Raw genomic sequence first — 22,027 nt, forward strand, 5'->3', positions numbered from 1 at the left:
AATGTTGGTCGCTTAACCAACTGAGCCACCTAGGTGCTCCAATTTTTTTTTCCTTTTATGTAGTATATATAATATTAATGCCTTCCTCACAGTGCTACTGGGGTAGTAAATGTGTTAATGTGTTTAGTACAGTATCTGCAGATACTATTATGTCATCAAGTCTAAGTGTTAGGGTGTGTGTATGGGCTCCTCTATAGAGATACCTGCTCAGGTCTTTGTCATCCTGATCTATCACCAAACTTCTTATGTTCATCTTTCCTAAGAACCTGTCAAGCAATTTATGTCACAAAAGAAAGACCCTAAAGGCAAATAATTGGATCCTTAGTGATAAACTGTACTACTAACAGGTTATTAAGATGTAAGCAGTGCATGTGTGTGTATATGTGTGTGCTGTGTGCGTGTGTGTGTGTGTGTGTGTGTGTGTGTGTGTTTCCTTTCAGGGTGGGAAGACTCACCTTCCTTCTACTATTTAAATAAAATTCTGCCCACTTCATCCACTTACAAGTTTAGTTTTGTCTTTTCCACTGAAAAAATATCAGCAATTTAAATGCTTACACACCAAAAGTAAAGCAATATTTTCTTAGTACAGTTATTTGGAATGTACAGAAAGAAAAATAAACTGAATTAAATGTCATTATCAGGGATAATGAAGAGGGTGGTAATGTCATGTAACTTCCAAAATGTCTATTTGTGCCCATCAATTCAGAAGTCTATCCATTCATTCATTTATTTTTTTAATGTTTATTTATTTTTGAGACAGAGAGAGACGGGAGTGGGAGTGGGAGAGGGGCAGAGAGAGTGGGAGATGCAGAATCTGAAGCAGGCTCCAGGTTCTGAGTGGTCAGCACAGAGACAGATGCAGGGCTCGAACTCATGAACTGTGAGATCATGACCTGAGCCGAAATCGAATGCTTAACCGACTGAGCCACCCCAGCTCCCCCCATTCATTTGTGAATTCATTCAACATATATGTATTAATAATATAACATGTGCCATTTTATTCCAGGCCATGAGACCAAAGCAAGACAAAGCCTTTGTCTCTCTGATTCTGACTGTGCAATTTCTGTTGGTCTCCCTAGGTCTTGCAGGATTGAATACTAACTCAACTAAACTTTCCTCTTATATTATCTTTATGAAAACCAACTGCCAAAGAACTGATTCCTACACAGGTCTGACTTAGAGAAGTTCTGTCGCTCTCCAGGAAGACCGGAAAGGCCCAAACTGGCTCCATGGTTTGCACAGCAGCAAAAGACGGTAGCTCTGAAAGCCAAGAAAATGACATTTGCTTATCATCGATTAAAAACAAAACAAAACAAAACAAAACAAAAAAGTCAGCTGAAGTGTCCCAGCCCTGCTGTCTGGGTGACTTAGAAAGAGCATCAGAAGCTCCAGGGTTGGATCAGATGAGAAAAAATCTGTCTGGAGACAATTATTGTGACTATTTAGCCACAATAGGATATTCTCTCTGGGAAGACGCCAGTCCTCCAAAGATGAGGAAACGGAGGCCAGGGGATGATCATCCCAGGGCATGAGCCTAAGTGGCAGAGCTGTGAATGGTACCCAGAACTGTCAGCCTCCAAGTTCATCCTGGTTTTCTCCTTGGTACCGAGGACCACAGTAACTTCTTCTGGCCTCTGCACCGATGCTCTATTGCAGTTTCCACCACTGTGCTCTATTGGAGACTTTTCCATGCAATCTGTGATTTAGTATCTTTCTTCCTTTGTAAACAAGATAGGTATTCTGACGGAAGCCAAAGCACATCCTTTTAGAGAACGTTTTCCACTGCGACTGAGATGGTACATTCGTGGCGGCCGATCGTGGCGGCCAATGCTTTAGCCTTGCTCCTATCTGTTCTGCTTTTTATTTATGAAGCAATCCCGATGAACAACATGAATGAAGGAACAAAATGAAAATTCCTCTGGGCAATGAATTATTGCCGAGATAGGGGGCAATCTCACAGCTGTCTCACATAGCTGAGAACGCATGGTATTTACCAAGGCTCCTCAGCCTCTCACTTTCACTGTTTAATTTCATTTGAATTAACATTTAATTCTCTTCTCTGTCATGTATGTACTTAGAGCAAGAAGGTCCCATAGCTCTGTTTCCTTTAAAAGTCACTCCGTTACTCAATGGCCTCCCTCCACTCACTAAAGTGATGGATTCCTTCATCTTTTCAAGATTCTTTCATTCCTTCAAGAATGTGAAGTATTGTCACCAGACATGCAAGAGGCAAAAGATATGTGTGTGTGTATTCCCTTTATATATATACACACACACACACACATATATATGTGTATATATACACACACATATATTCTCTTTATATATATATATACATATATACAAATACATATATATATATATATATATATGAGAATCCTGTTCTTTTTATTATTATTATTTTATTTTAGAGAGAGACACAAAGTGTGAGAAAGGAAGAGGACAGAGAGAGAGAGAGAGAGAATCTTAAGCAGGATCCACACTGAGTGTGAAGCCTGATGCAGGGCTTGATCCCACGACCCTGGGAGCATGAACTGAGTTGAAATCAAGAGTCAGCCACTCAACCAGCTGAGCCACCAGGTGCCCCAGAGAATCTTGTTCTTTTGGTTGCTGTCTGTTTTCTCCTTGAGACATACTCTGTGAGCTTGCTTGTTTGCTCTGGACAAAAACTCAACCTAATTTATAATCATCAGTGAGAGTAGGGGGCATAAGGAGATGGAAATTCACCTGCTAAGGAGTGTGTGGCCACCATGTCTTTTCTGTAGTTGAAATTTCTCAGCTCAGGAGTCAGTCAATAACTACAGAAAAATAACAGGCACATGACCAAAAACAAAATGTCTTAGATTAAAAGACAAAGAAGGGGCATCTGGGTGGCTCAGTCCATTAAGCATCCAACTTCGGCTTAGGTCATGAACTCACAGTTTGTGAGTTCAAGCCCCATGCCGGGCTCTGTGCTGATAGAACGAAGCCTGGAGCCTACTTCAAGTTCTGTATCTCTTTCTCTCTGTCCCTCCCCTGCTCTCTCGTTCTCTCTCTCTCTCTCTCTCTCTCTCTCAAAGACAAATAAATATTAAAGACAAGGAAGATTTATGGTTTTTATATGAACAACTTCCCCAATGTGAGTTCTTTCTTTCTTTCTCTTTCTTTCTTTCTTTCTTTCTCTTTCTTTCTTTCTTTTTCTTTCTTTCTTTCTTTCTTTCTTTCTTTCTTTCTCTCTTTTCTCTTTGTTTTTTATTATTTTTTCTTTTTTTCCCTTCTTTCTTTCTTCTCTCCCTTCATTCTTCCCTCCCTATGTGTCTTTTTCTTTCTCTCTAAACTCAGATTTGTGGAGAAACTCATAAATGCTAAAGAGGTATCAAGGGGAAATCATACTTCAAATGATTTAAGCAGAAAATACATAAAACCACATAAAAATATTTGATACATCTCCATTCTAGAGCTATAAGTGTACTTTACTTCAGAGATGATGAAAACAATGATGTTCTTGCACAAAGGGCATATCCAAAGGGTACACTGATGTCTAGAGAGGTGATAAACTTGGCCAAGCCAAGAGATGCATCCATCTGTCTATCTGGAGATCTAACTGTACCTCTATCTATCCGGATAGATAGATAGATAGATAGATAGATGATAGACCAACATATTATTATTTTTTTAAGTTTATTCATTTTGAGAGAGAGACAGAGAGAGAGAGAGGGAGAGAGAGAAAGAGCACTAGTGTGGAAAAGGGGCAGAGAGAGATGAGGGGAGAGAGAGAATCCTAAGCAGAGCCCTACATGGGGTTCGAACTCATGAACTGTGAGATTGTGACCTGAGCTGAAATCAAGAGTCAGATGCTCAACCGACTGAACCACCCAGATGCCCCTTAGCCAACATATTATTAATATGCCATTCTAAATGGTTCAAAGCTAAGAACATTTGAGTTAATCTTTGGAACACCCAAGAAGTCCAAAAAAAGCCCCAAAAGGAAGTTTGTGGAATTAAAATACTTTGTTGATTTTCTGTGAGCTTGGCACATCAGTCCTCTGAGCATTAGGTTCCCAATCTGCTCGATGGAGATAACAATATCTCCCTCTCCTGCCTCACAGGGTTCTTAAACCGAGCAATTGCGATTAAGTCACTGGCACACTAGTCATGCTATAAGAATTCAGCTTGCGGTTAGTATAGAGAAGAAGATTTTAAGAAAGGGATTATACAATCTATGACATTTAACCACTGAATAGAACTATAGATTTGGAGAAGGAAGATAAGTTTGAAGTTTTTTGAACAAATGAGAGATAGATGAGTTACCAGCACTATCTCCCCAGAGTTAAGAAAGGAGGAGAAGAGGTTTGGAAGCAAATTAAGATAATAGCTGCACCTTGGTAGATTGAGTTTTTGGTAGTGGGGACATCCGAGTGGAAATCCATAGCAGAAAAATGGAAGTTGAAGTGTGTTGCTTACAGTATATGTTATGCAAGAGCAAAAATACAGGAGTCATTATTTTAAAAGTGATGGTGGAAATGTGGCAATTTATGGAATGAATAAGAGAGAATATACAGAGCATTGCCCCTCCATGTTAGCTGCACATCTGAATAACTTTGCAGCCATTTAAACCCTGAGTTTATTCAGATGTGTAACCACCATGTTAGTTTTTAAGTTTCCTGTCTAATTCTTCCTCTTGACCCTGGGAATTTCCCCCATTTAGTTAGACTAGCCACTCTATGATCATTGTCTCAAGGGAAAGATGCGACTCAGAAATCAGAAAAGGGTAGACTGTACTTGTTGGCTTTTGAGACTCTGGAGCATATTGGCTTTGAGGAAAAGGAAACCCTTAGGACTCAGATGAATAAGAGCACCACCACCTCTCCTCACTAGATCGACATGCTCTGGGTTTCAGAAAAACCCTCCTCTGGAACGAGGACAATGCAGGCGGAAGGGACCTTTGGAGAGCTTTCCAACACCCTCTTGTGGTGGGAAGGTAGAATTGCAATTCCACCCACCAAGGAGGGACGCGGGGCTTCCTAGAAACACCAGAACTGAGGACCCTTGATGGTGACACAGACATAGTGATGGTGCTGTAGCTGTATCAAGGATGGATGACCAGACCCTGGTGGGCCGGTGGATATCTCAAGTGGTTTCAGACTACTTCAGTGACATCAGCACACTTCTAGTAAAATCCTTGTTGTGGACTGAATGTACATTGAAGTCCCACCCCCCACTGTGATGTCCTTTGGAGATGGAGCTTTGGGGAGGTAATTAGAGTTAGATTAGATAATGAAGGCTGAGGAAGAAGCCCCATGACAGGAGTAGTGGCCTCTTAACAAGAAATCTCTTCTCCACTCCTCCTGGGTGTACTCATGAGGGAAAGTCATGTGAGAAGGCTTCACTTAGGAAGCTATCTGCAGGCCAGAAAGGAGGCCCAAACCAGACATCAGCCATGTTGGCACTCTGATCAGACTTCCAGCCTCTGGAAAGGTGAGAAATAAATTTTTGTTGTCTCGGCTTCTCAGCTAACAATATTTTGTTAAGGCAGCCTATGCAGACTGAAACCGCTGTCAAGCCTACACCCAATCTCCAAGTATAAAAAGGAAAACCCTAAGCAACCAAGATAAAATCACCCCCAACAGAGTGGAAAAGGGGTCAACACTGAAATCATATTCAGCTATTAAGAACTAGAGACGGTGATATTGGTCTTACTCCCACTTGATGTTGTGAGATTCTTACACTGGGGTCAATTAATCAAAATCTGCAGATAGGAGGCCAGTCACATCGTTCCTTCTGAACAAACAAACTCTACGGGTTATTCTGACGTACAGAGTCATGGAGGAAGAAACTTGGTAATTACCAACACTTAAAATGTGTGGCAGAAGAGCAGACTATGAATTACATGGAACGGAAGTCTGAAAAGGAAGGAAGACCAAGATAGGCCAGCGACTGGCAAAGCAGTGGAGAGTGGATTTTCCCACATGAGGGGCAAATGTTGTGGCGCCTTCAGCCCAGGGGACCAGATGCTCACAGCAAAGTAGGATGCTGGTGTGGGAAGGTGGTGGAGCAAAGCCTACGATTCTTCAAATAAGTTAACCTGGTGAGGGGAGCCCGGGTGGCTCAGTTGGTTAAACGTCTGATTCTTGGTTTCAGCTCAGGTCATGACCTCACGGTTCATGAATTCAAGCCCCATGTCGGGCTCTGCACTGACAGCATGGAGCCTGCTTGGGATTCTGTCTCCCATTCTCTCTGTGTTGTCCTTTCCCAGCTCGTGCTCTCTCTCTCTCTCTCTCTCTCTCTCTCTCTCTCTCTCAAAATAAATAAAAATGTTTTAATGCTTAAAACAATATGTTAACCAGAGTAAGGAAGATGATACATGGTTTAAGAATGAGCAAGGCCAAAGAAATGGTCTTTTTTTTTCTTTATTTCTCATGCTGGTTTTAAATTGTTCCTTTCAGAATGGTAGGAGCATTGGGCATATATGGAGCCTTATGGAAAAGATGTAACTGATAAAGGGGTTAAAAATTTTGGAAAATGAGGGCATTGCTAATGTATACATGAACAGCTAATGTTTATTTACATAATGTGTAACCTGTTCCTGTTTTCAACATATTTCTCATAAAAAATTATTAATTTTTTAATAAAAAAGTACAAAATAAATGCTATCTTTGTAAAATTTTTTAATGTTTATTTATTTTTGACAGAGACAGAGACAGAATGTGAGTGGCTTAGGGGCAGAGAGAGAGGAAGACACAGAATCCAAAGCAGGCTCCAGGCTCCGAGCTGTCAGCACAGAGTCCGATGAGGGGCTCGAACCCACGAGCTGTGAGATCATGACCTGAGCCGAAGTTGGACGCTCTACTGACTGAGCCACCCAGGTGCCCCCCAGTTAGTTTAAAATACACTGTAATACCACTTGCAAGTGTAGAATTTTGTGATTCATCACTTATATACAACATCCAGTGTATCATCACAGCAAGTGCCCTTCTTAATTTCCATCACTCATCTAGCTCATCCCCCTCTGCCAACCTCCCCTCCAGTAATCATTAGTTTGTCCTTTATAGTTAAGAGTCTGTTTCTTGGTTTGTTCCTCTCTTTTTCTCTCCTATATCCATCTGTTTTGTTTCTTAAATTCCACATATGAGTGAAATCGCATGGTATTTGTCTTTCTCTGACTTATTTCGCTTAGCATAATACACTTTAGTTCCATCCGTGTTGTTGCAAATGGCAAGGTTTCATTCTTTTTGATCACTGAGCAATATTCCGTTGTGTATATATATATATATATATATATATATATATACACACACACACACATATATATATACACAACAGAATATTACTCAGCGATATACATATATATATACACCATATATATATATACACCATATATATACATATATACACCATATATATATACATATATGTATATATATACACCACATCTTCATTACCCATTCATCAGTTGATGGACATATGGACATCTTTCCATACTTTAGCTATTGTCAATACTGCCGCTATAAACATTGGGGTGCGTGTGCCCCTTCGAATCACTATTTTTGTATCCTTTGGGTAAATACCTAGTAGTAAAATTGGTGGGTTGTAGAGTATTTCTATTTTTAACTTTCTGATAAACCTCCATACTGCTTTCATTGGAACTTTTGGAGAGATATATAAAAGAGAGGGAAACAAAATCTATGATTTTGCAGCTTGTCATGGTATATCTGATATGCTTCTAGCTCTGTATGAGATGTATGAATTTTATGCAGCTACACACATTTTCTTTTCAAATAAATAAGCATAAAGAAGATAGATTCTGTTGGATGAATGCATGCTGGCTTTTTCATGAGGTGCCTACAGCTGCTGAACTAAGATGTGCTGGATAAATACATATTTTAAAAATTGTTTTAATTTGGCTCTTCTGTCAAAATATCTCTTAACAGTGTCCTCACCCACCCTCTGCTTGGGACTGTCAGCGACCTGCCAAGGTGCAGCCTTCTCTCAGTTGGTCTATTTTGAGATTTGAGACATGTGAGTGAGAATTAGAATCAAAAACCCAAAATAGATATGCAACCCAAAAGATGGCTGGTGTTTAAAGGAAATTATACAGGAAGCTTTTTTTAAAAGTAGAATTAAGTTCCATTTTAAATAAAAACTGCAGTCAAATGGCTTGGTCATATGCTTTTTCTGGCTCTTCTAATTAAAAAAAAAAATGTTTCTGTGTTAGCTTTAAGCAAAGTCTACATATTTTAAGTTAGCATTTACAACATTCATTTATGTGGCACTAAAATATCATTCCAAGTACTGGAGTTGGGAAGAATACAGTGGGTGGGGAACATTAAATTCAATCATCTGTACTGGATGAATAGATATGTAAGCTTCACCAAATTACTTAACATCTCTGAACCTCACCCTAGTGTTAATTAAAAAAAAAAAAAAATAGTGGGACTTCTGCTTCCAGGAAGAGGGAGTAGAGTTATGTTCTCCTATTCCTCCTGCTAAGAATTAAAAAAAAAAAAAAACAAAAACAAAAAAAAAAAAAACAACTCCTGGACAGTATACAAAAAAAACGGAAAGAAAACCAATAAATAAATAAATAAATAACCAAATTGAAACATAAGAAAACTCTGAAAGGTAGGGAGAAGAAGGATCAGCTAGGAACCTTAGCAGTGAGTTCTCTGGGTCATCTTTTTGTTTCATATATCCCTGACTTGAAGCAGGAGAAACTGGCAAGCAAGAAAACTCCGAAGGACATGGACAAAACATCCAGTAAAATTCTGCTCCCTCTAACCAAAGAACCAAGAAAGAGGCCATGTAGAGAGAAAAGTTTTAGATGGTAACCACTCTATGCTAGCCAAACATTGTTAGTCAAAGATCTTTAAAATCTTGTCACCACCCCACCACCCATACCACAGATACTGAATGGGGAGCCTCAAGTGGATGGTGTCAGGGAGGGTTGAACAGGGAGCCAGGATTTTCATCCCTGCTGGGTGGTAGTGTGCTACTGTCCCTCCATGTTGAGTGTTAATGGACACCATATGAGCCCTCCTGGACTTTTATCCACATTGAGAAGTAACAAGGAAACTTTCTTTCCCTATGTTGGGATGGCATTTCAGAAGACTTAGCGAAGAGTCAGGTGTTTTACCATAGCCCATTGGTAAGGAGGCCAGCCCTAGGGGTGTTCAGGAAGGGCACATTGGGAACAGTAATTAGGTACTCTTGCCTTTCCAGCCATGGTGGTATCAGTGGAAACCTACTAGAGAACTGGAGGTCTCACGTCCACCCAGAAGTAATTAGGAGCTCTCTCTTCTGTCCTAAGGTGTCAATGGAGGCTGAATAAAGAACCTGGACTTCTACTCCCCCCCTGGCATTACCATGGTGAAACCCAGCTTTCCTCTGCCAGACTGATATAAAATATCAGCAGAAACAAATGAATTAAGATCCAGAATCTCATAATATAATATTCGTGATAGGTACATTTTAAACAAAAATCACTTATATTTGTCAAGAACTAAGGAAATCTCAACTCTAATAAGAACAACGAATAGATGCTGTATTTTACATTGCTGTTATAACAAATTATCACAAACTTTGTGGCTTAAAACTAATATTTTACAGTTATGGAGGTCAGAGGTCCAAAATGACTTTCTCTGGACTATCATACAGGTGTTGACAGAGCTGCATACTTCTGGAGTCTCTGGAAGATAGTCCATTTCTTTCCTTTTTCCAGATTCTTGAGGCTGCTTACACCCCTCAGCTAGTATTCTCCTTGCATCTTCAAAGCCAAGAGTGGATGCTTAAGTTATTCTCATGTGGTATCGCTCTGACACTCTTCTTCTGCCTCCTTCTTCCATGTATAAGGATTGTGGTAATTACACGGGGTCCACTCAGACAATTCAAAATAATTTTCCCATCTTAACATTAGCTGATTGAGAAAATTCCATCTGGGGGTGCCTGGGTGGCTCTGTTGGTTAAGCGTCTGACTTTGGCTCAGGTCACGATCTCATGGCTTGTGGGTTCGAACCCCGCATTGGGCTTTGTGCTGACAGCTCAGAGCCTGGAGCCTGCTTCCAATTCTGTGTCTGCCTCTCTCTCCCCCTTCCTTGCTTGTGCTCTGTCTCTGTTTCTGTCCCTCAAAAATAAATTTAAAAAACATTATTATTTTTTAAAGAAAGAAAATTCCATCTGTACCATTAATTAATTCCCTTTTGCCATATTCACAGTGTCCAGGGATGAGACATGAACATATTCAAGGGTACATTATCTGTCTACCACTGAAGAGAATATTATAAAACCCCATTTAAAAATTTTTTCTATGTTCTGTTCCCTGTTCTTCAATGACTTTGCTGAGCTAGTAATTCATTGGAAGTTGTGTGATACTTCTACTCTCTTTTATTATTCAGATCATAGAGCTTACTCCACGTCCCTGTTCCTGACAGCCCACACAGACTTTTCTCTGCCATAATAAAATATATTTTAAAATAATTAATAAATCCATAGTAATAAATGCCTCTGTGTGTCAAATTAGATATGCATGTACATGTGGACTTTCATAGGAAGAGGAGCCAATAGCTCCTCCGATGATCCAGTTTGAGTATTCCTTGGTAGTTTTCCTATTTGCTTCTATTTTATTATGTTTTTAAAATATCAGCCAACTTTTAAACACTTGTTTTAGTGCTCATCTTTGAGAGAGACAGAGCACACGTGTGTGTTCCCAGGTGCGCAAGTGAGAGGGGGAGGGGCAGAGAGAGGGAGACAGAGGATCCAAAGCAGGCTCTGCACTTCAGCGCAGAGCCTCATGCGGGGCTGCAACTCGGGAAACATGAGGTCATGACCTGATCCAAAGCCAGACGCTCAACTGACTGAGCCATCTAGGCTCCCCTCCTTTTAAAACCATATGTCTGAATACCAAACTGTCTCAACATATTAACTTCTCATCAAAAACTGACACGTTAATTTTATCTTGAATACTTTATAAAACAGAAAATATCTCACATTTGTAATTTAAAAATTAAAAAAAAAAGAAATCTCCAGGGACAGATGATATTTTTTTGAATGCTACTAAATGTTAAAGATAAATTAACATTAATCCTCTGTAATAGATAAATCCAATTTATCTTATGAAATTAATATTGCTCTGATACCCCAACCAGACAAAAACAGGATGCAAAGAGATGAGAGGAGAGGGGAGAAGAGGGGAGAGGGGAAAGACAGAGACAGAGACCCAGAGTTTAAGACCAATGTCCCTCAAGAATATACACACCGATATCATTTAAATTATTAGATAGAATTAAGTAATTTATAAAAACAGCTATATGCCATGACCAAATGCTTTTTATTCCAAGGATGAAAGACTAATTTAATATTTGAAAATCTATATAATCTACCATATTAACAACTTAAAGGAGAGAAATGCCATAATCATATTAATTGATGCACAAGTGTTTGGCATAATTCAATACCTAATCATAATAAAATGCTCAGAAAAGTGGAAATTGAGGGGATATCTTCTCAACCTGATAAATGACACCTACACTTAATCTTCCTCCATAAGATTGGAAACCAGAAAAGAATATTGGTTTTCAGCACTCATATTCAACATATAACTGGAAGGTATAATAGTGCAAAGAGGCAAGAAAAAAATAAAGGCCATACAAGTTGAAAAAGAAGTAAATCTGTACCTATTTTCAGGTAACACATAGAAAATTACAAGAATTTGAAAATATATTCTCAAATTTAAAAGTAAATTTAGAAAGGTGGTAAGATACAAGATAAACACACAAAAACCAATTGCTATATACAACATAACTACTACTTGTGATGGTGATATATGTGCAGATCACAATGAACACACGAACACTGAAATTAAAAGCAAGATATGTCTTCAACAATCAAAAAATTAAATAGTTAGGTGTAAATATAACAAAAGATGTACAGAATTGTAGGCTGAAAACCACCACAAAGTGATGAAATACATTTTCAAAAATCAAAATAAATGCAGAGATATTCTGGGTTCAGTACTGTACAAGTCAAAAAAGTAAAGATGCTCATCATCCCAAAACTGATGTACAGATTTAATGCAAACTCTATCTAAATCACAAGATTTCTTTTTGTAGAAATAGATAAGACTATTCTAAAATCTATGTAGAGAATCAAAGGAGCTAGAATATCTACAACTTTGAAAATGGAGAGTGAAGTGCCAAGAATATTGGATGGAATAATCAAGAATGTATGATATTGGCAGAGTGATGTACACATGGATCAAGTGAACAGAAAAAGAAGCAAGAAATAGACCCTTTAAAATATGCTCAATCCATTTTAGACAAAAGTAAAAAAAAAAATAGTGACAACACCAAATGTCAGCAAAGATGAAAAGAAACTGAATCACTCACGTTTTTTTAAGGGAATGTGAAATGGTACAGTCACTCTGGAAAAAAGCTTGGCATTTTTTTAAGTTTATTTATTTATTTGAGAGGGAGAGAGAGAGAAAGTTGGGGAGGGGCAGAGAAAGAGGGAGACAGAGAACCCCAAGAAATGTCAGTGCAGAGACCAACATGGGGCTCTAGATCATAACCAACTGTGAGATCATGACCTGAGTTGACATCAAGAGTCCACACTTAACCCACAGCCACTCAGGCACCCCAGCATTTTCTTTAAAAAACTAAGCATAAAACCACCATATGCCCCAGCAATTGTACTCCTGGGCATTTGTCCCAGACAAATGAAAATTTGTACATGACAAAAAAAAAAACAAAAACAAAAAACCTTGTACATGAATGTTTACAGCAGCTTTATTTATAATCTAAAAGTGGAAACAGTCTGTCTGTACTTAAGCAAGTGAATAGTTAAATTGTGGTCCATCCATATTGTGGAATACTACTCAGGAATTAAAAGGAATGAACTATAGATACACCCCACAGCTTGGATGAATATCTAGATAACTATGCTGGAGGAAAAATGCCAATCCCCAAAGATTACAGACCATATGTTTCCATTTGTACAACATTCTTTTTTTTTTTTTTAATGTTTATTTTTGAGAGAGAGAGACAGAGAGACAGAGCTTGAGTGGGGGAAGGGCTGAGAGATACGGAGACACAGAATCCCAAGCGGGCTTCAGGCTCCAAGTTGTCAACACAGAGTCCAATGTAGGCCTCAGACTCACAAACTATGAGATCATGACCTGGGCCAAAGTCAGACTCTTAACCGACTGAGCCACCCAGGCGCCCCTGTACAACATTTTTAAAATGGCAAAATTGTGAAAAGGGAGAACAGACTGTTGATTGGAAAGGTTCAGGAGGAGAGTGTATCAGGGAGAGGTGCATGTGGCTACAGCATGAGAAGGGGGATTTGTGTGCTGATGGACTTACCCTGTATCCTGATTGTGTCAGTGTTCATATTCCGGCTGTGCACTCTAACACAGATTTACAGACTGCTACTATGGGGGGAACGTGTGTAAAGGATGCATGTAATCTTTCTGTGTTACGTCGTGCAGATTCATGCAAATTCGCAAGAAATAAGTATTTAAACCTTTTTCAAAAAGAAGGTAATAATGTTTATTCCTTAAGTTTGTTGTCTGAATGAACTATATTTGAAAGTACCTGTTTGAAGTCTGGTTATTTACTAAGCATTCAGTTTATCTAATTTTCCTTCCCTTTGCTCCTCTCCTACTCCTTTATAGACACCTTGGCCTCCTGAAAACTATATGTTTCCTTCCAGTGGGATGTACCGTGCCCTTCCCAAGCTCTCAGCTATGATGAGCCTGTCCACCTGAACCCTCTCTGGAGGAGGATCTCTTCTCTCACACTTTGGCTATGAAATAAAGGTAAGTCTGGGAAAGAAGCACTGGTACAACACACAGACACAACATGTAATTCCCTGTAGCTGCTAAAACTAGATGTTAGATTTGGATGACCTATTCTGGTATTACAGGAAGGAGGCACAAAGGTCTGGGTCCTACCCAACTCATCGCCCTGTTACTTTGTGAGGTTCTTGAGGACAGGATGCAGACTATGGAGCTAAAGACCTACCTCCTAGTTTTAGGACTCCAGGAGACATGTGAGCTGGAATCCAGACCTCAGGTTCCAGGACACAGGCAAGGCTTGTTCCCCCAAACTTCTTCAGCCACAATCAAACCTTAATACCAGCAGCTGGTAGACTTATTTAAAAAGATAACAATGTTGGGGCACCCAGATGGCTCAGTCAGTTAAACATCCGACTTCGGCTCAGGTCATGATCTCCTGGTTCATGAGTTCCAGCCCCACTCAGGTTCTGTGCTGACAGCTCAGAGCCTGGAGCCTGCTTTGGATTCTGTGTTTTCCTTTCTCTCTGCCCCTCTCCTGTTCATGCTCTGTCTCTTTCTCTCTCTGTCTCTCAAAAATAAATAAACATTGATAAAAACCTTAAAAAAAAGAGAGAACAATGTTTAATCCCCATAAGGGGTCTTAGACGCATTAACCTACTGTGTGGTGTGACCTTGTAGCTCCAAGGAGTCAACTAAATTAGCTCCTTTATTCTACAAGTAAGCATTTCCATAAAGGACCTGATTCATAAAGTATAAGTGAAGTAAAAACAAGCATTCATATTATCTATAGGTTCCCTAAAGTCAGAAGAGAAGCAAGGTGCGAGAGGTCAAGGAGGAGGGTAAAGATGACAGGTGCTCCGAGACCTGGGCATCAGGCACCCGTACAGGCCAGGGGAGGAGAAGAGAGCAGCTTCTTCTTGCAACCCACTGGCTTAACTTAATTTTGGAAGTCAAATGGGCACTTAAATGCTAGAAAATGCCTCAAGGGAATACAGAAGGCCAGTTGTAATAAATGCGGAAGTACCACAGAGAACAGTCATTATTTGACCTCGACTAACTCAAGGTAAGCCATGGTCCCCAGATCAGAGATGATATATGAGCCATGAGCCAGATCTAGCCCAAGGTACTGTTAAGAGATTTCAGCGATCCATAGGTAAACATCCTCTCTTACAAGCAACAGGGTTTTTGAGAGCCTACTCTTCACAACAGTTTGGTCCTAATGCCGGGTGAGTTCAGGAATAACCGTGTGGCTAGAAGAGTGGTCCCAGACTGCTAACACCTCCACCAGTTACAGATGCAGGCTCCAATGGATCTATAAGCATGTGTGTCCTGAGTGTAAGCTTTGGTAAATGTTTCAACAGACTTCCCTGGCTAATGCTTTTTTAGTGATTGGAGCACACAATCCTTATGGAATTTCCAGTCACTTGTTTTTCTTCTCCATGAGAATGCTGCAGACCCTTTTTTAATATTCTCAATAACAATACTAAACATAAGAGGAGGAGTAGTAATAATATAAATAAAAATAATATGTAAAAATAAATATAAATAAAATAATATAAATAAAAAATAATAATGACAGGCAATTAAGACTTACTCAGACCATATTATGCCCTCAAACTCCTTTGAATTGGGTATTACGCATTTTATACATGAAGGGATTCTTGCATTTTATACATGAAGAAATTGAGTCAGAGAAGTTATAAGAGTTAACCCTAGATGCATTGAGTTAGTAGAAAATTACAATTCTGGTTTGACTCAAGAAAGTGAGAATTAATGTTTGGCCCCCTAGGATAAATTTTCCTGCTCTTTTTCCTCAAGGCCAAATTAATTCTCTCCTCTTGGCATCCATTCCAATGGCAGGATGAGGCAGACACATTTGCACACAGAGAATGTAAAGCCCGTTCCTACATATTGGGAGCAGTTTGTCTTTCCTTCGAGCTTCAAGCCTCTTGTCTTCTGAACCTACTCTGGGGGCCATGGGCCGGGCATCACTGCTCCTTCTCACTAGCCAGTTGTACAGGAGGGAAGAGGAGAATTAAATAATAAGATGAATCTCTAAGCTCTCTGCTCTCCAGCTAGAAAGAGCTTACCCCCTTCACCCACTACTTCCCACCCCAAGAACCAATCACTGGTCCACATCTCCACGTATAGTAGCATCAGGGATCTCCATCTTGGGGCTCCTGGGTGGTTCAGTCGGTTCAGTGTCCCACCCTAGATTTCCGCTCAGGTCATGATCCCAAGGTTATGGGATCGAGTCCTGCATTGGGCTCCGTGCTGAGCATGGAGCCTACTTGAGATTCTCTTTCTCTCATTCTCTGTCTGTCTGTCTGTCTCTCTCTTTCTCCCTTCTACCCATCTCCCCCACTCACGTGCTCTCTGTCAAAATAAAATAAAATAATAAAATAAGATCTCCATCCCTGAGATTGAACGAGAAGGTTACCCAAATAGGGTAAAGGTGTCTTCCAGAATAGGTGGTGTAGTGGTGCTGAGAGACCTCTCCTTAGAATACCATAGTTTCTGTATTTGTAAAAGCGTTTGCTGCCTTCTGCCTTGGTCCCCATGTGCTATGGACACAGGTGAGACCAAATAGTGACACAAAGGAAGAGGAGGGGCAACACGACCTTGCCCCTTTGCCCCCACTTCAACTATTGGCAGCCAAATTGCCTTTTCTGGAAAATGACACTATTGTTCCTTTATATGCCATATAACACGAGGTCATCAAACTCCCATTTATTAATAGAGAATGGCTTCATATGTTGCCCAGGGCTTTCGTGTCGATGTTTGCTTACATTTCAAAGTAATAGAGTCATTTATTTCCTTTATAGCTGCCTGGCAATTTTAGGTAACACTTTTATATCTTCTCTCTTGTGAAGACATCAGTGTTTTTATTTGGCATATACCAAGGCTTGAGAAGGCAAGCAGCCTTTTTTACAGCGACCATCAGGGAAATCACTGATTTTGATAGATTCAGGTTTTTTCCTCCATCCTCGGTTTATACTTTCTATTAAAAAAAAAAAGTCTCAATGGGCTTAGAAGTTCTGTGTGGAACATAGAAACTCCAAAGAAAAATGCTAAAAGGACAGGAGAGGCAGTCCTCTTGATTTAATTAAAATGGACACTTGACAAGAAGTAAAAAATTTAGAAATAGAAGAAATGTTCACCCATCCAGCATCCCTGGTCTTCCTGCCTCTCTAGTCCATTCTCTGTGAGGATTTCTCAACGCGACATCTAAAGAGGAATTTCACAAGTCAATTTTTAAATTAAAATCCATCAACAATTGATTTTGAGGCTGAGTAAAACTGATACCTCTTAACATACATTCAAGGTACTTGGTGAAGGGGGACCTGGGTGGCTCAGTGGGTACTCCCTCTGACTCTTGGTTTTGGCTCAGGTCATGATCTCACAGTCATGTAATTGAGTCCTGCGTCAGTCTTCACCCTGAGCATAGAGCCTGCTTGGGATTCTGCTATCCTCCCTCTCTCTCCCTCTCCTGTTTTTTTTTTTTTTTTCCCTCTAAATAAATATACATAAATAAATAAATACACATTTAAAAACCCCCAAAAAAACAAACAAAAAAACAAGGTATGTGGTGACGTACCGGGTACCTGGCTCTTGCCATGTTTCCCAGCTATTGCTTATGACTTCATTCTTCACCCCACCAGTCCAATTACAAATAAGCCCACACAAAGTAGACCACTTCATTTGTGTCTGTGAATCTTTGCACTTAATGGTGTTTTTCCTTTAATGCCGCTTCCTTATCTCTGGCCTCCCATACATGGAGGTTGAATCCAACTGTCTCTGTCCTTCCCCTTCCAGGCCTATACTCAAGTTTAGTATTCTTCATTTGTGGGATTGTTTGTAGGAATTAGGAGGCTAGAGATTGAATCGCTGAGCCTAGCCATCTTTTTATGAGTCTCAGACTAATAGGATTTATTTAGACTTGTTTGTGATCATGGAGTTTTAGTCCATGCTCGATATGAATGTGTGATACTTGACCAGAATGTTGGAGGTTCTGATTCTATGAGAAGTTACAAACACTGTACCTGTCCCCGCAAATTTATAATACCAGAGGCCACACGCGTGCACGCATGCTACACAAAACTCGGTGATCTCATTTGCCTCTCTATCAAGATTTAGTAAGCACCTACCTTGTGCTCGATCTTATTTGGGTGTTGTGGATATAACAGTGGCTGCAACACAAATCCCAATATCTACTCTTGAGAAGGTTTCATTTAACCGGTAGGATGGAAACAAACAAACAAATAAATGCATTTTATTTATTTATTTATTTATTTATTTATTTTTTATTTTTTAATATATGAAATTTACTGTCAAATTGGTTTCCATACAACACCCAGTGCTCATCCCAAAAGGTGCCCTCCTCAATACCCATCACCCACCCTGCCCTCCCTCCCACCCTGCCCTCCCTCCCACCCCCCATCAACCCTCAGTTTGTTCTCAGTTTTTAACAGTACAAATAAATGCATTTTTATAACATGACATAATGTTATAGGGTGTAGTGTTTAGGAACGATGAGACATATATCTGAGAAGCTACTTCGGATAGCACTGACCCCAGAGTACCTCCAACAAATGAGAATGTGACGAGTTCTCTCGGGTAGCCTCTAAAGGGCCTTGCTAAATTCCTCAGTGCCTGCTACAACATCTCCTGTTGTTAACCTCTATTCCTTCTGCTCCAATTTAAGTCATTCCCTTGGGTTATTCCTTTTAGAATCTGAGTTCTGAGAAATTCAAAGTGCATAAGGACTCCAGGAAAGTTCAGGAAAAGGGTTCAAGAATGGAACTTGTCCAATTTCAACTACAGGAGAATTTGGGAGTAAGCAGAAAGCAATTATATAGTTGGTTGGGTACCAAGGTGGTGGGGCAAGCCCCTCCATACCACCTCTCCAGAAGCTGCTCCAAACATTTATAATGATTGATTGTAATATTGTTATTTACAGGTCTAATTTTCACCCGTGTGGTATTCTATTTAACAAAAGAAAAAAAATACATTAAGAACACCTGCTAATCATCTGCTTCAGCTAATTTAAAAGGAAAGACTCTAATAGTACTTTTACATTTTTCTAATTAGGTAAGTATTATGAGTTTTAATTAATGCCTTAATTAGATGCCAGTATGTACTTGTGACACTGGTGAATCATTTGCAACTAGGCCTTGATTGCTATATACGTTCTGTTGTTCTATTTTTAATTGTTTTTTGTTTACTTTTCAAAAAAAACAAGTAGCAAGGAGCTTTTTCTATTCAGGAAAAGCTTCTCTGCAGCTAAACAGTGTCCCTACTCAGTCACATTGTCTGGAGCGTGATTTCTTCATCTCATTTTTCCGGCCCAAAAATGCACCTCTCACTTGCTAGAGACCCCATCCCGGAAGTTCATTATGTGGGCTGCCCAGAGCCATCCCCCTCCCCGTTCTCTTCAGGCAACCCCACTGTGCTGGATATTTACTGTGTAATTAGGTGTTTCCTTAATGCTCATCAAATGCTGAATTGGCAATGAGGATGTAGACAGGAGTTAATTACAGAATCTGAATGCCCTCGATAAACAAATAGACGAGCCACAGAACGGCACAGATTCAGAATGACAAGTGTAAAAGTTCCTACCTATCTCAACATGTTCAACTACTTTGCAACATCACTTCCAAACAACCTGAATAGTGAGAGAAATAAATAGAGGTGGAAGCTGAGGCTACTGGCCTGTCCAGATCTATGTGATTATGCACTCCAGAGGCGAAGCCCGGAAAAGAATCTCTTGTTGATTTTGGCGTGCATGATGTAACTTCTCAACTCAATGAAAAAGGAAGAACACTTTATGCACATTCTGTACAAGTACCTGGAATAAGATACAAAGCTTATTTTATACAATTGCAAGTGCCACGTGGTCAGAAAGGAAACAGGTGTTGACTTCACAAAGGTAAGAACAAAGACAAGGTTGCAGAGAGTGAGAATTTGTGAAATATGTACAGAAAATGTGTTGGTCCTCATGACGTATGTGATCGATTGGTGTTTTACTTTGGTCTTATCCTTTATCTAGTATGATCAAAATGGCTGGGAAGCTAAAACTATATTTTGCAGACTTTTTTGTTAGCAAGAGTTACAGAGTTGACTTAGATTGGGTCAATCAGATGCTATTTTTTTTTTTTTTTTCTGATTCAGAGTACCACGTGTCGCTCAGAGTCCAGAAGCTGGCATCCTGAATGGAGTGGGACCCCACCTGTGATATTCTGACTGCATATGTTTTCTGATATAGAGTATGGGCAGCAAAATTGGCAGTCCAGATCTTCAGAGGGGTTTGTGGAATATTACTTAGAAGCTCAACCCAGAATGTATTTGTGACTTTCCTAACCATCTGTAAACAATGCCATACCCTACAATAATTCCTTTCCAAACTAAACTAGCCAGAATGAAATCTGTTCTCTATAACTGTGCCATTACAAGGACAGTTTTAAATCTATTCCCATATCAATCAACATTTTCTACTTGTATTCATTATTTCTTAGGTAGCTATTAGAATTGGTGAACTCCAATGATCTTGTTCTCACAACGTTGAAATGATTAGTTCTTTCATTTCTCCTGGGGGTGAATTTTTCCTTAACAATGGATTCAGAGAAAAAGAGCCATAACCACATAAGAAAAAAATCGAGAGAGAGATAGCATGTGGCCAGCTGGTAAGGAAACACTTGGGGTCCGGAAATCATTTGGTTTCTCTTCATACCACCTCATAAGTCAATTATTTCATTCATGTGATACAATGACTATTTTTTTCCTTCATATTATTAGAATATTTCACACATGAGAAATGGTATGAATACTATAATAAACCCCAGATGTTCATAAATGACCCTGAAAACATTTCAATCCATGACCAGTTTTGTTTCACTCCCACTATCACGCAGCCCGACTTTAGTTATTTTGAAGTCAATTGTAGATCACATCATTTCATCTGTAAATATGTCAGCATGTATTTCTAAAAGATAAACCTTTTATTTTTCTTTTTTAAAAAAAGCCACATTACTAGGCTTAAAACTATAAGCAAGATAGTAATAACTTTTAATATCATTAGTGATTTAAGTAGTATTCAAATTTCCCTGTCATATTTTTCAAGTTGTCTTGTTTGAAATTGGATTTTGAGTACATGGCAACTGGCTAATTGATCTCTTAAGTTCCATTCGATTGAATCAAATGCTTACTGATTTATCTTCTAAATCTTTTTACTTTCCCTTGCAATTATTTGTGAAGAAACCAGATATTTGTCATGTGCAATTCCCATAATCATCTTCATGTCACATGTCCTCTGCTCTCAGTATTGCCTGTAAATTGGTTTTTGCATCATATAGGCCTCATAGTGATTTTGGCAAGAATTCTCTACAGACGGGTTGTCTGTAGAAAACACACAGTATTAACTAGATCATCCTCGTGGTGATGTTGGCAGTTGTGGATGATCACTGTCTAGACTCATTACTTTTATAGGAGTTGAAAATCAGGTATTCTAATTTTCTCACTTGTTTTTGTTGTTCACTGGTTAAAATATATCATGAGTTCATATTGGTACTTCTGATTTAAGCACAGGCTGCATGATTCTTATACTTAAGTTGAGTAACCTTACCTCTTATCTCCTTTTCAAATCAAGTAAATAGAGTTGATCCTGAACAACACGGGGTTTGGGGGTGCCTAGTAACCCCCATGTAGTCAAGTATCTGCATATAACTTTGATTTCCTCAGAAGTTAACTAATAACCTGATGTTGACAGGAAGCTTTACCAGTAACAGACAGTTGATTAACACATTTTGTATGTTACATGTACTATATGCTGTGTTCTTACAATAAAGCCAGCTAAAGAAAGGAACGTGTTATGAAGAAAATCGTAAGGAAGACAAAATACATTTACATTACAGTACATTATATTTCTGTACCATATTTAATGGAAAAAAAATGTGTAAGTGTGTCCATGTTGTTCAAACCCATGTTGTTCAGGGATCAACTATACTCACTGCTTTATCTCCTAATACACAACACTCAGCAGACTCACCTTCAGCTATATGGCCACTAAACTAGTGAATGTTGTGCTTTGTTTTTCAGGTCACTTTTTCCTTGTGGTATAATCCACTGGAATAACAGTAAAGTTATTGTTTTACATATTTTGAAATAATTCTTGATTCAGTTATGTCGCCAACTTGAGACACGTGGGTTTGTTGCATTTGTTTTTTGGAGAGATATTTTTTATTCTGTAAAATATTGACATGC

Source organism: Panthera pardus, unplaced genomic scaffold (assembly GCF_024362965.1).
Source record: "Panthera pardus isolate Hobbes unplaced genomic scaffold, ASM2436296v1 HiC_scaffold_10, whole genome shotgun sequence".
In the NCBI taxonomy this organism is placed as follows: domain Eukaryota; kingdom Metazoa; phylum Chordata; class Mammalia; order Carnivora; family Felidae; genus Panthera; species Panthera pardus.